Raw genomic sequence first — 20,374 nt, 5'->3', positions numbered from 1 at the left:
GGAATTGCATTGAAAGCATAGGAAAAGAGGCAGAACGTCCACAATGATGCACTTGGCCAAAAAGGGCGTATGCGTTTTTTCCTGAATATATTCAGGAAAAAACGCATACGCCCTTTTTGGCCAACCAAGCAAGCTTGCAAAGGAAATCTGCACTACAATGAAGTCTCACTTCCCCCCGGTCAAAAGGGCCATCTGAAAAAAGTGTAAAATCCAGAAAGGCAGGACAGGCCATGGAGAACTGGGAGCCTTGTTATGCTGATGGGCGGGATGTAAATTGCCAACAACCACTCCGGAGAAGTGTATGGTGTTTCCTGAAACATCTAAAAAACAAAGCAAGAGAGCCTAGGGCACTTCCACTTATGGTCCTATAGCTTAGGGAATTTAAAATCAAAAAGACACAGCCACCCCAAAGTTTCGAATGGCTCTGTTTACAAGAACCTCGTTTACAGTACAAGTTCAACATCGCAGAAAGTGAAAAATGGATAAAAAAGTTGTGGTATTTACTTACAAAGCAATATCACTCAGCAATGAAATCTGTGTCATCAGGCCCTTAGCAGCACAATGAGTGGATTCAGGTATGATGATTCTAACTGAAATAAGTCACACAGAAACAGAAACATCATAAGATATCAGTAATACACGGAATGTAAACTTGGCTACACAGGAACTGAATTACAGAACAGAACAGGTTCTCAAATTTAGAAAACCAACTTATGCTTGCTTAAGGGGAAAGGTGAGTTGGGGTGCTGCATAAAACCAGAGATTGAAATGAGCACAGATAAAGTTCCTTAAGCCAAATATGGAATAGACAAGAGCTACTCCTTGCTCAACGAAATGGACTCAACACCGCATATTAAACGCCTAAGAATGTACCTGACTAGTAAGTATCTTAAAACCTATGGATTGCTATGTCTCCGAAAGAGAATCAAGCATGTGTACAGGGGCATAAACGCAGCAGTGATAGGATTGGAGATGTTCGGTGAGCAAATGAAGACCCTTTGAAGTCATATTGCATGGTACCCATTCCACGGGTTTCAACTACCCAGGTTTTAGGTATTCTTCCTTCAGCTAAAACATGCATGTGGAACCCAGAGTATGATCAACCATGTGATCGGGAGACGTGTTCAAATATGTCTCAGTTTTCGTACCCTGGTACTCGGGTGCAACATTCCAGACGCTTTACTAACACTCTCCCGACTTGGAGAGTCAGTCCCTTTAACCTCCTGTTTGGCCCAGTTTGCAATTTCTGTGGAAGATGAACAGGAATAGCGAGAACCAATGAGAGACTAGCTGGAGGTGTCTGGATGGGCAAATTTAACTCTCATTGCCCACCAGGAAGAGGAATTAACCAAAGGCTCAGCGTGCCGTGCCGGAACCAGATTAGGGCCTGAAGCCATCCTGCGGTGTTGCGGCCAGCTCAAAAGAAAGCGAGTTGAAGAAAGGAGCTCAGGGGCACTGTAATTCACAAACCTGCAGAGTTATAAATGACAGCTATCGTCCAAAAATAGACTGAAGTAAGGCTGCCAAGAGGACTTGAAAGCGGGGCAGAATTGCAGGAAACCGATTTCAGGAGGTAGACTGGAATTGCATTGAAAGCATAGGAAAAGAGGCAGAACGTCCACAATGATGCACTTGGCCAAAAAGGGCGTATGCGTTTTTTCCTGAATATATTCAGGAAAAAACGCATACGCCCTTTTTGGCCAACCAAGCAAACTTGCAAAGGAAATCTGCACTACAATGAAGTCTCACTTCCCCCCGGTCAAAAGGGCCATCTGAAAAAAGTGTAAAATCCAGAAAGGCAGGACAGGCCATGGAGAACTGGGAGCCTTGTTATGCTGATGGGCGGGATGTAAATTGCCAACAGACACTCGGGAGAAGTGTATGGTGTTTCCTGAAACATCTAAAAAACAAAGCAACAGAGCCTAGGGCACTTCCACTTATGGTCCTATAGCTTAGGGAAATTAAAATCAAAAAGACACAGCCACCCCAAAGTTTGGGACACCTCTGTTTACAAGAACCTCGTTTACCGTACAAGTTCAATATCACAGAAAGTGAAAAATGCATAAAGAACTTGTGGTACTTACGTACAATGCAGTATCACTCAGCAATGAAATCTATGTCATCAGGCCCGTAGCAGCATAATGAGTAGATTCAGGTACGATGATTCTAACTGAAATAAGTCACACAGAAAAAGAAACATCATAAGATATCACTAATACACGGAATGTAAACCTGGCTACACAGGAACTGCATTCCAAAACAGAACAGGGTCTCAAATTTAGAAAACCAACTTATGCTTGCTTAAGGGGAAAGGTGAGTTGGGGTGCTGCATAAAACCAGAGATTGAAGTGAGCACAGATAAAGTTCCTTAAGCCAAATATGGAATAGACAAGAGCTACTCCTTGCTCAATGAAATGGACTAAACACCGCATATTAAACGCCTAAGAATGTACCTGACTAGTAAGTATCTTAAAACCTATGGATTGCTATGTCTCCGAAAGAGAATCAAGCATGTGTACAGGGGCATAAACGCAGCAGTGATAGGATTGGAGAGGTTCGGTGAGCAAATGAAGACCCTTTGAAGTCATATTGCATGGTACCCATTCCACGGGTTTCAACTACCCAGGTTTTAGGTATTCTTCCTTCAGCTAAAACATGCATGTGGAACCCAAGTATGATCAACCATGTGAACGGGAGACGTGTTCAAATATGTCTCAGTTTTCCTCCCCTGGTACTCGGGTGCAACATTCCAGACGCTTTACTAACACTCTCCCCACTTGGAGAGTCAGCGCCTTTAACCTCCTGTTTGGCCCAGTTTGCAATTTCTGCGGAAGATGAACAGGAATAGCGAGAACCAATGAGAGACTAGCTGGAGGTGTCTGGACGGGCAAATTTAACTCTCATTTCCCACAAGGAAGAGGAAATAACCAAAGGCTCAGCGTGCCGTTCCGGAACCAGATTAGGGCCTGAAGCCATCCTGTGGTGTTGCGGCCAGGTCACAATAAAGCGAGTTGAGGAAAGGAGCTCAGGGGCACTGTAATTCACAAACCTGCAGAGTTATAAATGACAGCTATCGTCCAAAAATAGATTGAAGTAAGGCTGCCAAGAGGACTTGAAAGCGGGGCAGAATTGCAGGAAACCGATTTCAGGAGGTAGACTGGAATTGCATTGAAAGCATAGGAAAAGAGGCAGAACGTCCACAATGATGCACTTGGCCAAAAAGGGCGTATGCGTTTTTTCCTGAATATATTCAGGAAAAAACGCATACGCCCTTTTTGGCCAACCAAGCAAGCTTGCAATGGAAATCTGCACTACAATGAAGTCTCACTTCCCCCCGGTCAAAAGGGCCATCTGAAAAAAGTGTAAAATCCAGAAAGGCAGGACAGGCCATAGAGAACTGGGAGCCTTGTTATGCTGATGGGCGGGATGTAAATTGCCAACAGACACTCCGGAGAAGTGTATGGTGTTTCCTGAAACATCTAAAAAACAAAGCAACAGAGCCTAGGGCTCTTCCACTTATGGTCGTATAGCTTACGGAAATTAAAATCAAAAAGACACAGCCACCCAAAAGTTTGGGACGCCTCTGTTTACAAGAACCTCGTTTACAGTACAAGTTCAACATCACAGAATGTGAAAAATGGATAAAGAAGTTGTGGTATTTACTTACAAAGAAATATCACTCAGCAATGAAATCTATGTCATCAGGCCCTTAGCAGCACAATGAGTGGATTCAGGTATGATGATTCTAACTGAAATAAGTCACGCAGAAAAAGAAACATCATAAGATATCAGTAATACACGGAATGTAAACTTGGCTACACAGGAACTGAATTACAGAACAGAACAGGGTCTCAAATTTAGAAAACCAACTTATGCTTGCTTAAGGGGAAAGGTGAGTTGGGGTGCTGCATAAAACCAGAGATCGAAATGAGCACAGATAAAGTTCCTTAAGCCAAATATGGAATAGACAAGAGCTACTCCTTGCTCAACGAAATGGACTCAACACCCCATATTAAACGCCTAAGAATATACCTGACTAGTAAGTATCTTAAAACCTATGGATTGCTATGTCTCCGAAAGAGAATCAAGCATGTGTACAGGGGCATAAACGCAGCAGTGATAGGATTGGAGAGGTTCGGTGAGCAAATGAAGACCCTTTGAAGTCATATTGCATTGTACCCATTCCACGAGTCTCAACTCTGCAGGTTTCAGGTATTCTTCCTTCAGCTAAAACATGCATGTGGAACCCAGAGTATGATCAACTGTGTGAACGGGAGACGTGTTCAAATATGTCTCAGTTTTTGTACCCTGGTACTCGGGTGCAACATTCCAGACGCTTTACTAACACTCTCCCGACTTGGAGAGTCAGTCCCTTTAACCTCCTGTTTGGCACAGTTTGCAATTTCTGCGGAAGATGAACAGGAATAGCGAGAACCAATGAGAGACTAGCTGGAGGTGTCTGGACGGGCAAATTTAACACTCACATCCCACCAGCAAGAGGAATTAACCAAAGGCTCAGCGTGCCGTGCCGGAACCAGATTAGGGCCTGAAGCCATCCTGCGGTGTTGCGGCCAGGTCACAAGAAAGCGAGTTGAAGAAAGGAGCTCAGGGGCACTGTAATTCACAAACCTGCAGAGTTATAAATGACAGCTATCGTCCAAAAATAGACTGAAGTAAGGCTGCCAAGAGGACTTGAAAGCGGGGCAGAATTGCAGGAAACCGATTTCAGGAGGTAGACTGGAATTGCATTGAAAGCATAGGAAAAGAGGCAGAACGTCCACAATGATGCACTTGGCCAAAAAGGGCGTATGCGTTTTTTCCTGAATATATTCAGGAAAAAACGCATACGCCCTTTTTGGCCAACCAAGCAAGCTTGCAAAGGAAATCTGCAGTACAATGAAGTCTCACTTCCCCCCGGTCAAAAGGGCCATCTGAAAAAAGTGTAAAATCCAGAAAGGCAGGACAGGCCATGGAGAACTGGGAGCCTTGTTATGCTGATGGGCGGGATGTAAATTGCCACAGACACTCGGGAGAAGTGTATGGTGTTTCCTGAAACATCTAAAAAACAAAGCAACAGAGCCTAGGGCATTTCCACTTATGGTCCTATAGCTTAGGGAAATTAAAATCAAAAAGACACAGCCACCCCAAAGTTTGGGACGCCTCTGTTTACAAGAACCTCGTTTACCGTACAAGTTCAATGTCACAGAAAGTGAAAAATGGATAAAGAACTTGTGGTACTTACGTACAATGCAGTATCACTCAGCAATGAAATCTATGTCATCAGGCCAGTAGCAGCATAATGAGTGGATTCAGGTACGATGATTCTAACTGAAATAAGTCACACAGAAAAAGAAACATCATAAGATATCACTAATACACGGAATGTAAACTTGGCTACACAGGAACTGAATTCCAAACAGAACAGAGTCTCAAATTTAGAAAACCAACTTATGCTTGCTTAAGGGGAAAGGTGAGTTGGGGTGCTGCATAAAACCAGAGATTGAAATGAGCACAGATAAAGTTCCTTAAGCCAAATATGGAATAGACAAGAGCTACTCCTTGCTCAACGAAATGGACTCAACACCCCATATTAAAAGCCTAAGAATGTACCTGACTAGTAAGTATCTTAAAACCTATGGATTGCTATGTCTCCAAAAGGGAATCAAGCATGTGTACAGGGGCATAAACGCAGGAGTGATAGGATTGGAGAGGTTCGGTGAGCAAATGAAGACCCTTTTAAGTCATATTGCATGGTACCCATTCCACGGGTTTCAACTACCCAGGTTTAAGGTATTCTTCCTTCAGCTAAAACATGCATGTGGAACCCAGAGTATGATCAACTCTGTGAACGGGAGACGTGTTCAAATATGTCTCAGTTTTCCTCCCCTGGTACTCGGGTGCAACATTCCAGATGCTTTATTAACACTCTCCCCACTTGGAGAGTCAGCACCTTTAACCTCCTGTTTGGCCCAGTTTGCAATTTCTGCGGAAGATGAACAGGAACAGGGAGAACCAATGGGAGACTAGATGGAGGTGTCTGGACGGGCAAATTTAACTCTCATTTCCCACCAGGAAGAGGAATTAACCAAAGGCTCTGCGTGCCGTGCCGGTACCAGATTAGGGCCTCAAGCAATCCTGCAGTGTGGCGGCCAGGTCACAAGAAAGTGAGTTGAAGAAAGGAGCTCAGGGGCACTGTAATTCACAAACCTGCAGAGTTATAAATGACAGCTATCGTCCAAAAATAGACTGAAGTAAGGCTGCCAAGAGGACTTGAAAGCGGGGCAGAATTGCAGGAAACCGATTTCAGGAGGTAGACTGGAATTGCATTGAAAGCATAGGAAAAGAGGCAGAACGTCCACAATGATGCACTTGGCCAAAAAGGGCGTATGCGTTTTTTCCTGAATATATTCAGGAAAAAACGCATACGCCCTTTTTGGCCAAACAAGCAAACTTGCAAAGGAAATCTGCACTACAATGAAGTCTCACTTCCCCCCGGTCAAAAGGGCCATCTGAAAAAAGTGTAAAATCCAGAAAGGCAGGACAGGCCATGGACAACTGGGAGACTTGTTATGCTGATGGGCGGGATGTAAATTGCCAACAGACACTCCGGAGAAGTGTATGGTGTTTCCTGAAACATCTAAAAAACAAAGCAACAGAGCCTAGGGCACTTCCACTTATGGTCCTATAGCTTAGGGAAATTAAAATCAAAAAGACACAGCCACCCCAAAGTTTGGGACGCCTCTGTTTACAAGAACCTTGTTTACCGTACAAGTTCAATATCACAGAAAGTGAAAAATGGATAAAGAACTTGTGGTACTTACGTACAATGCAGTATCACTCAGCAATGAAATCTATGTCATCAGGCCCATGGCAGCATAATGAGTGGATTCAGGTACGATGATGCTAACTGAAATAAGTCACACAGAAAAAGAAACATCATAAGATATCAGTAATACACGGAATGGAAACTTGGCTACACAGGAACTGAATTACAGAACAGAACAGGGTCTCAAATTTAGAAAGCCAACTTATGCTTGCTTAAGGGGAAAGGTGAGTTGTGGTGCTGCATAAAACCAGAGATTGAAATGAGCACAGATAAAGTTCCTTAAGCCAAATATGGAATAAACAAGAGCTACTCCTTGCTCAACGAAATGGACTCAACACCCCATATTAAACGTCTAAGAATGTACCTGACTAGTAAGTATCTTAAAACCTATGGATTGCTATGTCTCCAAAAGAGAATCAAGCGTGTGTACAGGGGCATAAACGCAGCAGTGATAGGATTGGAGAGGTTCGGTGAGCAAATGAAGACCCTTTGAAGTCATATTGCATGGTACCCATTCCACGGGTCTCAACTCTGCAGGTTTCAGGTATTCTTCCCTCAGCTAAAACATGCATGTGGAACCTAGAGTATGATCAACCATGTGATCGGGAGACGTGTTCAAATATGTCTCAGTTTTTGTACCCTGGTACTCGGGTGCAACATTCCAGACGCTTTACTAACACTCTCCCGACTTCAGAGTCAATCCCTTAAATCTCCTGTTTGGCCCAGTTTGCAATTTCTGCGGAAGATGAACAGGAATAGCGAGAACCAATGAGAGACTAGCTGGAGGTGTCCTGACGGGCAAATTTAACACTCATTTCCCACCAGGAAGAGGAATTAACCAAAGGCTCAGCGTGCCGTGCCGGAACCAGATTAGGGCCTGAAGCCATCCTGCGGTGTTGCGGCCAGCTCACAAGAAAGCGAGTTGAAGAAAGGAGCTCAGGGGCACTGTAATTCACAAACCTGCAGAGTTATAAATGACAGCTATCGTCCAAAAATAGACTGAAGTAAGGCTGCCAAGAGGACTTGAAAGCGGGGCAGAATTGCAGGAAACCGATTTCAGGAGGTAGACTGGAATTGCATTGAAAGCATAGGAAAAGAGGCAGAACGTCCACAATGATGCACTTGGCCAAAAAGGGCGTATGCGTTTTTTCCTGAATATATTCAGGTAAAAACGCATACGCCCTTTTTGGCCAAGCAAGCAAACTTGCAAAGGAAATCTGCACTACAATGAAGTGTCACTTCCCCCCGGTCAAAAGGGCCATCTGAAAAAAGTGTAAAATCCAGAAAGGCAGGACAGGCCATGGAGAACTGGGAGCCTTGTTATGCTGATGGGCGGGATGTAAATTGCCAACAGACACTCAGGAGAAGTGTATGGTGTTTCCTGAAACATCGAAAAAACAAAGCAACAGAGTCTAGGGCACTTCCACTTATGGTCCTATAGCTTAGGGAAATTAAAATCAAAAAGACACAGCCACCCCAAAATTTGGGACGCCTCTGTTTACAAGAACCTCGTTTACCATACAAGTTCAACATCGCAGAAAGTGAAAAATGGATAAAGATGTTGTGGTATTTACTTACAAAGCAATATCACTCAGCAATGAAGTCTATGTCATCAGGCCCTTAGCAGCACAATGAGTGGATTCAGGTATGATGATTCTAACTGAAATAAGTCACACAGAAAAAGAAACATCATAAGATATCAGTAATACACGGAATGTAAACTTGGCTACACAGGAACTGAATTACAGAACAGAACAGGGTCTCAAATTTAGAAAACCAACTTATGCTTGCTTAAGGGTAAAGGTGAGTTGGGGTGCTGCATAAAACCAGAGATCGAAATGAGCACAGATAAAGTTCCTTAAGCCAAATATGGAATAGACAAGAGCTACTGCTTGCTCAACGAAATGGACTCGACACCGCATATTAAACGCCTAAGAATGTACCTGACTAGTAAGTATCTTAAAACCTATGGATTGCTATGTCTCCGAAAGAGAATGAAGCATGTGTACAGGGGCATAAACACAGCAGTGAAAGAATTGGAGAGGTTCGGTGAGCAAAAGAAGACCCTTTGAAGTCATATTACATGGTACCCATTCCACGGGTTTTAACTACCCAGGTTTAAGGTATTCTTCCTTCAGCCTAAACTTGCATGTGGAACTTAGAGTATGATCAACCATGTGATCGGGAGACGTGTTCAAATATGTCTCAGTTTTCGTACCCTGGTACTCGGGTGCAACATTCCAGACGCTTTACTAACACTCTCCCCACTTGGAGAGTCAGTCCCTTTAACCTCCTGTTTGGCCCAGTTTGCAATTTCTGTGGAAGATGAACAGGAATAGCGAGAACGAATGAGAGACTAGCTGAAGGTGTCTGGATGGGCAAATTTAACTCTCATTTCCCACCAGGAAGAGGAATTAACCAAAGGCTCAGCGTGCCGTGCCAGAACCAGATTATGGCCTGAAGACATCCTGCGGTGTTGCGGCCAGCTCACAAGAAAGCGAGTTGAAGAAAGGAGCTCAGGGGCACTGTAATTCACAAACCTGCAGAGTTATAAATGACAGCTATCGTCCAAAAATAGACTGAAGTAAGGCTGCCAAGAGGACTTGAAAGCGGGGCAGAATTGCAGGAAACCGATTTCAGGAGGTAGACTGGAATTGCATTGAAAGCATAGGAAAAGAGGCAGAACGTCCACAATGATGCACTTGGCCAAAAAGGGCGTATGCGTTTTTTCCTGAATATGTTCAGGAAAAAACGCATACGCAATTTTTGGCCAACCAAGCAAACTTGCAAAGGAAATCTGCACTACAAAGAAGTCTCACTTCCCCCCGGTCAAAAGGGCCATCTGAAAAAAGTGTAAAATCCAGAAAGGCAGGACAGGCCATGGAGAACTGGGAGCCTTGTTATCCTGATGGGCGGGATGTAAATTGCCAACAGAAACTCGGGAGAAGTGTATGGTGTTTCCTGAAACATCGAAAAAAACAAAACAACAGAGTCTAGGGCACTTCCACTTATGGTCCTATAGCTTAGGGAAATTAAAATCAAAAAGACACAGCCACCCCAAAGTTTGGGACGCCTCTGTTTACAAGAACCTCGTTTACCGTGCAAGTTCAATATCACAGAAAGTGAAAAATGGATAAAGAACTTGTGGTACTTACGTACAATGCAGTATCACTCAGCAATGAAATCTATGTCATCAGGCCCGTAGCAGCATAATGAGTGGATTCAGGTACGATGATTCTAACTGAAATAAGTCACACAGAAAAAGAAACATCATAATATATCACTAATACACGGAATGTAAACTTGGCTACACAGGAACTGAATTCCAAAACAGAACAGGGTCTCAAATTTAGAAAACCAACTTATGCTTGCTTAAGGGGAAAGGTGAGTTGGGGTGCTGCATAAAACCAAAGATAGAAATGAGCACAGATAAATTTCCTTAAGCCAAATATGGAATAGACAAGAGCTACTCCTTGCTCAACGAAATGGACTCAACACCCCATATTAAACGCCTAAGAATGTACGTGACTAGTAAGTATCTTAAAACCTATGGATTGCTGTGTCTCCAAAAGAGAATCAAGCGTGTGTACAGGAGCATAAACACAGCAGTGAAAGGATTGGAGAGGTTCGGTGAGCAAAAGAAGACCCTTTGAAGTCATGTTACATGGTACCCATTCCACGGGTTTCAACTACCCAGGTTTAAGGTATTCTTCCTTCAGCTAAAACATGCATGTGGAACCTAGAGTATGATCAACCATGTGATCGGGAGACGTGTTCAAATATGTCTCAGTTTTAATACCCTGGTACTCGGGTGCAACATTCCAGACGCTTTACTAACACTCTCCCGACTTGGAGAGTCAGTCCCTTTAACCTCCTGTTTGGCCCAGTTTGCAATTTCTGCGGAAGATGAACAGGAATAGCGAGAACCAATGAGAGACTAGCTGGAGGTGTCTGAACGGGCAAATTTAACTCTCATTTCCCACCAGGAAGAGGAATTAACCAAAGGTTCAGCGTGCCGTGCCGGAACCAGATTAGGGCCTGAAGACATCCTGCGTTGTTGCGGCCAGGTCACAAGAAAGCGAGTTGAAGAAAGGAGCTCAGGGGCACTGTAATTCACAAACCTGCAGAGTTATAAATGACAGCTATCGTCCAAAATTAGACTGAAGTAAGGCTGCCAAGAGGACTCGAAAGCGGGGCAGAATTGCAGGAAACCGATTTCAGGAGGTAGATTGGAATTGCATTGAAAGCATAGGAAAAGAGGCAGAACGTCCACAATGATGCACTTGGCCAAAAAGGGCGTATGCGTTTTTTCCTGAATATATTCAGGAAAAAACGCATACGCCCTTTTTGGCCAACCAAGCAAACTTGCAAAGGAAATCTGCACTACAATGAAGTCTCACTTCCCCCCGGTCAAAAGGGCCATCTGAAAAAAGTGTAAAATCCAGAAAGGCAGGACAGGCCATGGAGAACTGGGAGCCTTGTTATGCTGATGGGCGGGATGTAAATTGCCAACAGACACTCCGGAGAAGTGTATGGTGTTTCCTGAAACATCTAAAAAACAAAGCAACAGAGCCTAGGGCACTTCCACTTATGGTCCTATAGCTTAGGGAAATGAAAATCAAAAAGACACCGCCACCCCAAAGTTTGGGACGCCTCTGTTTACAAGAACCTCGTTTACCGTACAAGTTCAATATCACAGAAAGTGAAAAATGGATAAAGAACTTGTGGTACTTACGTACAATGCAGTATCACTCAGCAATGAAACCTATGTCATCAGGCCCGTAGCAGCATAATGAGTGGATTCAGGTATGATGATTCTAACTGAAATAAGTCACACAGAAAAAGAAACATCATAAGATATCAGTAATACACGGAATGTAAACTTGGCTACACAGGAACTGAATTACAGAACAGAACAGGGTCTCAAATTTAGAAAACCAACTTATGCTTGCTTAAGGGGAAAGGTGAGTTGGGGTGCTGCATAAAACCAGAGATTGAAATGAGCACAAATAAAGTTCCTTAAGCCAAATATGGAATAGACAAGAGCTACTCCTTGCTCAACGAAATGGACTCAACACCGCATATTAAACGCCTAAGAATGTACCTGACTAGTAAGTATCTTAAAACCTATAGATTGCTATGTCTCCGAAAGAGAATCAAGCATGTGTACAGGGGCATAAACGCAGCAGTGGTAGGATTGGAGAGGTTCGGTGAGCAAATGAAGACCCTTTGAAGTCATATTGCATGGTACCCTTTCCACGGGTTTCAACTACCCAGGTTTTAGGTATTCTTCCTTCAGCTAAAACATGCATGTGGAACCCAGAGTATGATCAACCATGTGATCGGGAGACGTGTTCAAATATGTCTCAGTTTTCGTACCCTGGTACTCGGGTGCAACATTCCAGACGCTTTACTAACACTCTCCCCACTTGGAGAGTCAGCGCCTTTAACCTCCTGTTTGGCCCAGTTTGCAATTTCTGCAGAAGATGAACAGGAATAGCGAGAACCAATGAGAGGCTAGCTGCAGGTGTCTGGACGGGCAAATTTAACTCTCATTTCCCACCAGGAAGAGGAATTAACCAAAGGCTCAGCATGCCGGGCCGGAACCAGATTAGGGCCCGAAGCCATCCTGCGGTTTTGCGGCCAGGTCACAAGAAAGCGAGTTGAAGAAAGGAGCTCAGGGGCACTGTAATTCACAAACCTGCAGAGTTATAAATGACAGCTATCGTCCAAAATTAGACTGAAGTAAGGCTGCCAAGAGGACTCGAAAGCGGGGCAGAATTGCAGGAAACCGATTTCAGGAGGTAGATTGGAATTGCATTGAAAGCATAGGAAAAGAGGCAGAACGTCCACAATGATGCACTTGGCCAAAAAGGGCGTATGCGTTTTTTCCTGAATATATTCAGGAAAAAACGCATACGCCCTTTTTGGCCAACCAAGCAAGCTTGCAAAGGAAATCTGCACTACAATGAAGTCTCACTTCCCCCTGGTCAAAAGGGCCATCTGAAAAAAGTGTAAAATCCAGAAAGGCAGGACAGGCCATGGAGAACTGGGAGCCTTGTTATGCTGATGGGCGGGATGTAAATTGCCAACAACCACTCGGGAGAAGTGTATGGTGTTTCCTGAAACATCTAAAAAACAAAGCAAGAGAGCCTAGGGCACTTCCACTTATGGTCCTATAGCTTAGGGAATTTAAAATCAAAAAGACACAGCCACCCCAAAGTTTCGAATGGCTCTGTTTACAAGAACCTCGTTTACAGTACAAGTTCAACATCGCAGAAAGTGAAAAATGGATAAAAAAGTTGTGGTATTTACTTACAAAGCAATATCACTCAGCAATGAAATCTGTGTCATCAAGACCTTAGCAGCACAATGAGTGGATTCAGGTATGATGATTCTAACTGAAATAAGTCACACAGAAACAGAAACATCATAAGATATCAGTAATACACGGAATGTAAACTTGGCTACACAGGAACTGAATTACAGAACAGAACAGGGTCTCAAATTTAGAAAACCAACTTATGCTTGCTTAAGGGGAAAGGTGAGTTGGGGTGCTGCATAAAACCAGAGATTGAAATGAGCACAGATAAAGTTCCTTAAGCCAAATATGGAATAGACAAGAGCTACTCCTTGCTCGAAGAAATGGACCCAACACCGCATATTAAACGCCTAAGAATGTACCTGACTAGTAAGTATCTTAAAACCTAGGGATTGCTATGTCTCCGAAAGAGAATCAAGCATGTGTACAGGGGCATAAACGCAGCAGTGATAGGATTAGAGAGGTTCGGTGAGCAAATGAAGACCCTTTGAAGTCATATTGCATGGTACCCATTCCACGGGTTTCAACTACCCAGGTTTTAGGTATTCTTCCTTCAGGTAAAACATGCATGTGGAACCCAGAGTATGATCAACCATGAGATCGGGAGACGTGTTCAAATATGTCTCAGTTTTCCTCCCCTGGTACTCGGGTGCAACATTCCAGACGCTTTACTAACACTCTCCCGACTTGGAGAGTCAGCGCCTTTAACCTCCTGTTTGGCCCAGTTTGCAATTTCTGCGGAAGATGAACAGGAATAGCGAAAACCAATGAGAGACTAGCTGGAGGTGTCTGGACGGGCAAATTTAACTCTCATTTCCCACCAGGAAGAGGAAATAACCAAAGGCTCAGCGTGCCGTACCGGAATCAGATTAGGGCCTGAAGCCATCCTGCGGTGTTGCGGCCAGCTCAAAAGAAAGCGAGTTGAAGAAAGGAGCTCAGGGGCACTGTAATTCACAAACCTGCAGAGTTATAAATGACAGCTATCGTCCAAAAATAGACTGAAGTAAGGCTGCCAAGAGGACTTGAAAGCAGGGCAGAATTGCAGGAAACCGATTTCAGGAGGTAAACTGGAATTTCATTGAAAGCATAGGAAAAGAGGCAGAACGTCCACAATGATGCACTTGGCCAAAAAGGGCGTATGCGTTTTTTCCTGAATATATTCAGGAAAAAACGCATACGCCCTTTTTGGCCAACCAAGCAAGCTTGCAAAGGAAATCTGCACTACAATGAAGTCTCACTTCCCCCCGGTCAAAAGGGCCATCTGAAAAAAGTGTAAAATCCAGAAAGGCAGGACAGGCCATGGAGAACTGGGAGCCTTGTTATGCTGATGGGCGGGATGTAAATTGCCAACAACCACTCGGGAGAAGTGTATGGTGTTTCCTGAAACATCTAAAAAACAAAGCAACAGAACCTAGGGCACTTCCACTTATGGTCCTATAGCTTAGGGAAATTAAAATCAAAAAGACACAGCCACCCCAAAGTTTGGAACGGCTCTGTTTACAAGAAGCTCGTTTACAGTACAAGTTCAACATCGCAGAAAGTGAAAAATGGATAAAGAAGTTGTGGTATTTACTTACAAAGCAATATCACTCAGCAATGAAATCTGTGTCATCAGGCCCTTAGCAGCACAATGAGTGGATTCGGGTATGATGATTCTAACTGAAATAAGTCACACAGAAAAAGAAACATCATAAGATATCAGTAATACACGGAATGGAAACTTGGCTACACAGGAACTGAATTACAGAACAGAACAGGGTCTCAAATTTAGAAAACCAACTTATGCTTGCTTAAGGGGAAAGGTGAGTTGGGGTGCTGCATAAAACCAGAGATTGAAATGAGCACAGATAAAGTTCCTTAAGCCAAATATGGAATAGACAAGAGCTACTCCTTGCTCAATGAAATGGACTCAACACCCCATATTAAACGCCTAAGAATGTACCTGACTAGTAAGTATCTTAAAACCTATGGATTGCTATGTCTCCGAAAGAGAATCAAGCATGTGTACAGGGGCATAAACGCAGCAGTGATAGGATTGGAGAGGTTCGGTGAGCATATGAAGACCCTTTGAAGTCATATTGCATGGTATCCATTACACGGGTCTCAACTCTCCAGGTTTAAGGTATTCTTCCTTCAGCTAAAACATGCATGTGGAACCCAGAGTATGATCAACCATGTGAACGGGAGACGTGTTCAAATATATCTCAGTTTTCCTCCCCTGGTACTCGGGTACAACATTCCAGACGCTTTACTAACACTCTCCCGACTTGGAGCGTCAGTCCCTTTAACCTCCTGTTTGGCCCAGTTTGCAATTTCTGTGGAAGATGAACAGGAATAGCGAGAACCAATGAGAGACTAGCTGGAGGTGTCTGCACGGGCAAATTTACCTCTCATTTCCCACCAGGAAGAGGAATTAACCAAAGGCTCAGCATGCCGGGCCGGAACCAGATTAGGCCCTGAAGCCATCCTGCGGTGTTGCGGCCAGGTCACAAGAAAGCGAGTTGAAGAAAGGAGCTCAGGGGCACTGTAATTCACAAACCTGCAGAGTTATAAATGACAGCTATCGTCCAAAAATAGACTGAAGTAAGGCTGCCAAGAGGACTTGAAAGCGGGGCAGAATTGCAGGAAACCGATTTCAGGAGGTAGACTGGAATTGCATTGAAAGCATAAGAAAAGAGGCAGAACGTCCACAATGATGCACTTGGCCAAAAAGGGCGTATGCGTTTTTTCCTGAATATATTCAGGAAAAAACGCATACGCCCTTTTTGGCCAACCAAGCAAGCTTGCAAAGGAAATCTGCACTACAATGAAGTCTCACTTCCCCCTGGTCAAAAGGGCCATCTGAAAAAAGTGTAAAATCCAGAAAGGCAGGACAGGCCATGGAGAACTGGGAGCCTTGTTATGCTGATGGGCGGGATGTAAATTGCCAACAACCACTCGGGAGAAGTGTATGGTGTTTCCTGAAACATCTAAAAAACAAAGCAACATAGCCTAGGGCACTTCCACTTATGGTCCTATAGCTTAGGGAATTTAAAATCAAAAAGACACAGCCACCCCAAAGTTTGGAACGGCTCTGTTTACAAGAACCTCGTTTACAGTACAAGTTCAACATCGCAGAAAGTGAAAAATGGATAAAGAAGTTGTGGTATTCACCTAAAAAGCAATATCACTCAGCAATGAAATCTATGTCATCAGGCCCTTAGCAGCACAATGAGTGGATTCAGGTATGATGATTCTAACTGAAATAAGTCACACAGAAAAAGAAACATCATAAGATATCAGTAATACACGGAATGTAAACTTGGCTACACAGGAACTGAATTACAGAACAGAACAGGGTCTCAAATTTAGAAAACCAAATTATGCTTGCTTAAGGGGAAAGGTGAGTTGGGGTGCTGCATAAAACCAGAGATTGAAATGAGCACAGATAAAGTTCCTTAAGCCAAATATGGAATAGACAAGAGCTACTCCTTGCTCAACGAAATGGACTCAACACTGCATATTAAACGCCTAAGAATGTACCTGACTAGTAAGTATCTTAAAACCTATGGATTGCTATGTCTCCGAAAGAGAATCAAGCATGTGTACAGGGACATAAACGCAGCAGTGATAGGATTGGAGAGGTTCGGTGAGCAAATGAAGACCCTTTGAAGTCATATTGCATGGTACCCATTCCACGGGTTTCAACTACCCAGGTTTAAGGTATTCTTCCTTCAGCTAAAACATGCATGTGGAACCTAGATTATGATCAACCATGTGATGGGGAGACGTGTTCAAATATGTCTCAGTTTTCTTCCCCTGGTACTCGGGTGCAACATTCCAGACGCTTTACTAACACTCTCCCGACTTGGAGAGTCAGTCCCTTTAACCTCCTGTTTGGCCCAGTTTGCAATTTCTGCGGAAGATGAACAGGAATAGCGAGAACCAATGAGAGGCTAGCTGGAGGTGTCTGGACGGGCAAATTCAACTCTCATTTCCCACCAGGAAGAGGAATTAACCAAAGGCTCAGCATGCCGGGCCGGAACCAGATTAGGGCCTGAAGCCATCCTGCGGTGTTGCGGCCAGGTCACAAGAAAGCGAGTTGAAGAAAGGAGCTCAGGGGCACTGTAATTCACAAACCTGCAGAGTTATAAATGACAGCTATCGTCCAAAAATAGACTGAAGTAAGGCTGCCAAGAGGACTTGAAAGCGGGGCAGAATTGCAGGAAACCGATTTCAGGAGGTTGACTGGAATTGCATTGAAAGCATAGGAAAAGAGGCAGAACGTCCACAATGATGCACTTGGCCAAAAAGGGCGTATGCGTTTTTTCCTGAATATATTCAGGAAAAAACGCATACGCCCTTTTTGGCCAACCAAGCAAGCTTGCAAAGGAAATCTGCACTACAATGAAGTCTCACTTCCACCCGGTCAAAAGGGCCATCTGAAAAAAGTGTAAAATCCAGAAAGGCAGGACAGGCCATGGAGAACTGGGAGCCTTGTTATGCTGATGGGCGGGATGTAATTTGCCAACAACCACTCGGGAGAAGTGTATGGTGTTTCCTGAAACATCTAAAAAACAAAGCAACAGAACCTAGGGCACTTCCACTTATGGTCCTATAGCTTAGGGAAATTAAAATGAAAAAGACACAGCCACCCCAAAGTTTGGAACGGCTCTGTTTACAAGAACCTCGTTTACAGTACAAGTTCAACATCGCAGAAAGTGAAAAATGGATAAAGAAGTTGTGGTATTTACTTACAAAGCAATATCACTCAGCAATGAAATCTGTGTCATCAGGCCCTTAGCAGCACAATGAGTGGATTCAGGTATGATGATTCTAACTGAAATAAGTCACACAGAAAAAGAAACATCATAAGATATCACTAATACACGGAATGAAAACTTGGCTACACAGGAACTGCATTCCAAAACAGAACAGGGTCTCAAATTTAGAAAACCAACTTATGCTTGCTTAAGGGGAAAGGTGAGTTGGGGTGCTGCATAAAACCAGAGATTGAAATGAGCACAGATAAAGTTCCTTAAGCCAAATATGGAATAGACAAGAGCTACTCCTTGCTCAACGAAATGGACTCAAAACCCCATATTAAACGCCTAAGAATGTACCTGACTAGTAAGTATCTTAAAACCTATGGATTGCTATGTCTCCAAAAGAGAATCAAGCGTGTGTACGGGGGCATAAACGCAGCAGTGATAGGATTGGAGAGGTTCGGGGAGCAAATGAAGACCCTTTGAAGTCATATTGCATGGTACCCATTACACGGGTCTCAACTCTCCAGGTTTAAGGTATTCTTCCTTCAGCTGAAACATGCATGTGGAACCCAGAGTATGATCAACCATGTGAACGGGAGACGTGTTCAAATATGTCTCAGTTTTCCTCCCCTGGTACTCGGGTGCAACATTCCAGACGCTTTACTAACACTCTCCCGACTTGGAGCGTCAGTCCCTTTAACCTCCTGTTTGGCCCAGTTTGCAATTTCTGTGGAAGATGAACAGGAATAGCGAGAACCAATGAGAGACTAGCTGGAGGTGTCTGCACGGGCAAATTTACCTCTCATTTCCCACCAGGAAGAGGAATTAACCAAAGGCTCAGCATGCCGGGCCGGAACCAGATTAGGCCCTGAAGCCATCCTGCGGTGTTGCGGCCAGGTCACAAGAAAGCGAGTTGAAGAAAGGAGCTCAGGGGCACTGTAATTCACAAACCTGCAGAGTTATAAATGACAGCTATCGTCCAAAAATAGACTGAAGTAAGGCTGCCAAGAGGACTTGAAAGCGGGGCAGAATTGCAGGAAACCGATTTCAGGAGGTAGACTGGAATTGCATTGAAAGCATAAGAAAAGAGGCAGAACGTCCACAATGATGCACTTGGCCAAAAAGGGCGTATGCGTTTTTTCCTGAATATATTCAGGAAAAAACGCATACGCCCTTTTTGGCCAACCAAGCAAGCTTGCAAAGGAAATCTGCACTACAATGAAGTCTCACTTCCCCCTGGTCAAAAGGGCCATCTGAAAAAAGTGTAAAATCCAGAAAGGCAGGACAGGCCATGGAGAACTGGGAGCCTTGTTATGCTGATGGGCGGGATGTAAATTGCCAACAACCACTCGGGAGAAGTGTATGGTGTTTCCTGAAACATCTAAAAAACAAAGCAACATAGCCTAGGGCACTTCCACTTATGGTCCTATAGCTTAGGGAATTTAAAATCAAAAAGACACAGCCACCCCAAAGTTTGGAACGGCTCTGTTTACAAGAACCTCGTTTACAGTACAAGTTCAACATCGCAGAAAGTGAAAAATGGATAAAGAAGTTGTGGTATTCACCTAAAAAGCAATATCACTCAGCAATGAAATCTATGTCATCAGGCCCTTAGCAGCACAATGAGTGGATTCAGGTATGATGATTCTAACTGAAATAAGTCACACAGAAAAAGAAACATCATAAGATATCAGTAATACACGGAATGTAAACTTGGCTACACAGGAACTGAATTACAGAACAGAACAGGGTCTCAAATTTAGAAAACCAAATTATGCTTGCTTAAGGGGAAAGGTGAGTTGGGGTGCTGCATAAAACCAGAGATTGAAATGAGCACAGATAAAGTTCCTTAAGCCAAATATGGAATAGACAAGAGCTACTCCTTGCTCAACGAAATGGACTCAACACTGCATATTAAACGCCTAAGAATGTACCTGACTAGTAAGTATCTTAAAACCTATGGATTGCTATGTCTCCGAAAGAGAATCAAGCATGTGTACAGGGACATAAACGCAGCAGTGATAGGATTGGAGAGGTTCGGTGAGCAAATGAAGACCCTTTGAAGTCATATTGCATGGTACCCATTCCACGGGTTTCAACTACCCAGGTTTAAGGTATTCTTCCTTCAGCTAAAACATGCATGTGGAACCTAGATTATGATCAACCATGTGATGGGGAGACGTGTTCAAATATGTCTCAGTTTTCTTCCCCTGGTACTCGGGTGCAACATTCCAGACGCTTTACTAACACTCTCCCGACTTGGAGAGTCAGTCCCTTTAACCTCCTGTTTGGCCCAGTTTGCAATTTCTGCGGAAGATGAACAGGAATAGCGAGAACCAATGAGAGGCTAGCTGGAGGTGTCTGGACGGGCAAATTCAACTCTCATTTCCCACCAGGAAGAGGAATTAACCAAAGGCTCAGCATGCCGGGCCGGAACCAGATTAGGGCCTGAAGCCATCCTGCGGTGTTGCGGCCAGG

General features: G+C 43.8%; 1 long non-coding RNA gene across 50 annotated transcripts in view; it reads right to left on the bottom strand.

The window, feature by feature from the left end:
* LOC307181352 overlaps window positions 1-20,374 on the bottom strand; it is a 1,649,813-nt gene that overhangs the window by 1,458,256 nt on the left and 171,183 nt on the right. For 42 of the 50 annotated variants that reach the window (XR_013826479.1, XR_013826480.1, XR_013826505.1 and 39 more), the window contains 2 exons: window positions 19,462-19,543; window positions 16,302-16,383 (listed from right to left, as the gene is read on the bottom strand). This is a non-coding gene — a long non-coding RNA (uncharacterized lncRNA). Of the gene's footprint in view, window positions 1-2,097; window positions 2,167-3,726; window positions 3,746-5,249; window positions 5,325-6,884; window positions 6,904-8,463; window positions 8,483-11,624; window positions 11,644-13,204; window positions 13,224-14,773; window positions 14,804-16,301; window positions 16,384-19,461; window positions 19,544-20,374 lie in introns of those variants that run through there. The other 8 variants (XR_013826490.1, XR_013826491.1, XR_013826492.1 and 5 more) reach the window with 8 other exon arrangements.

The sequence above is a fragment of the Stenella coeruleoalba genome, assembly GCF_951394435.1.
Source record: "Stenella coeruleoalba genome assembly, contig: scaffold_48, whole genome shotgun sequence".
Lineage (NCBI taxonomy): Eukaryota > Metazoa > Chordata > Mammalia > Artiodactyla > Delphinidae > Stenella > Stenella coeruleoalba.
The sequence above is the reverse complement of the archived record's forward strand: the minus strand, read 5'-3'. Positions and strand labels throughout refer to the sequence as shown.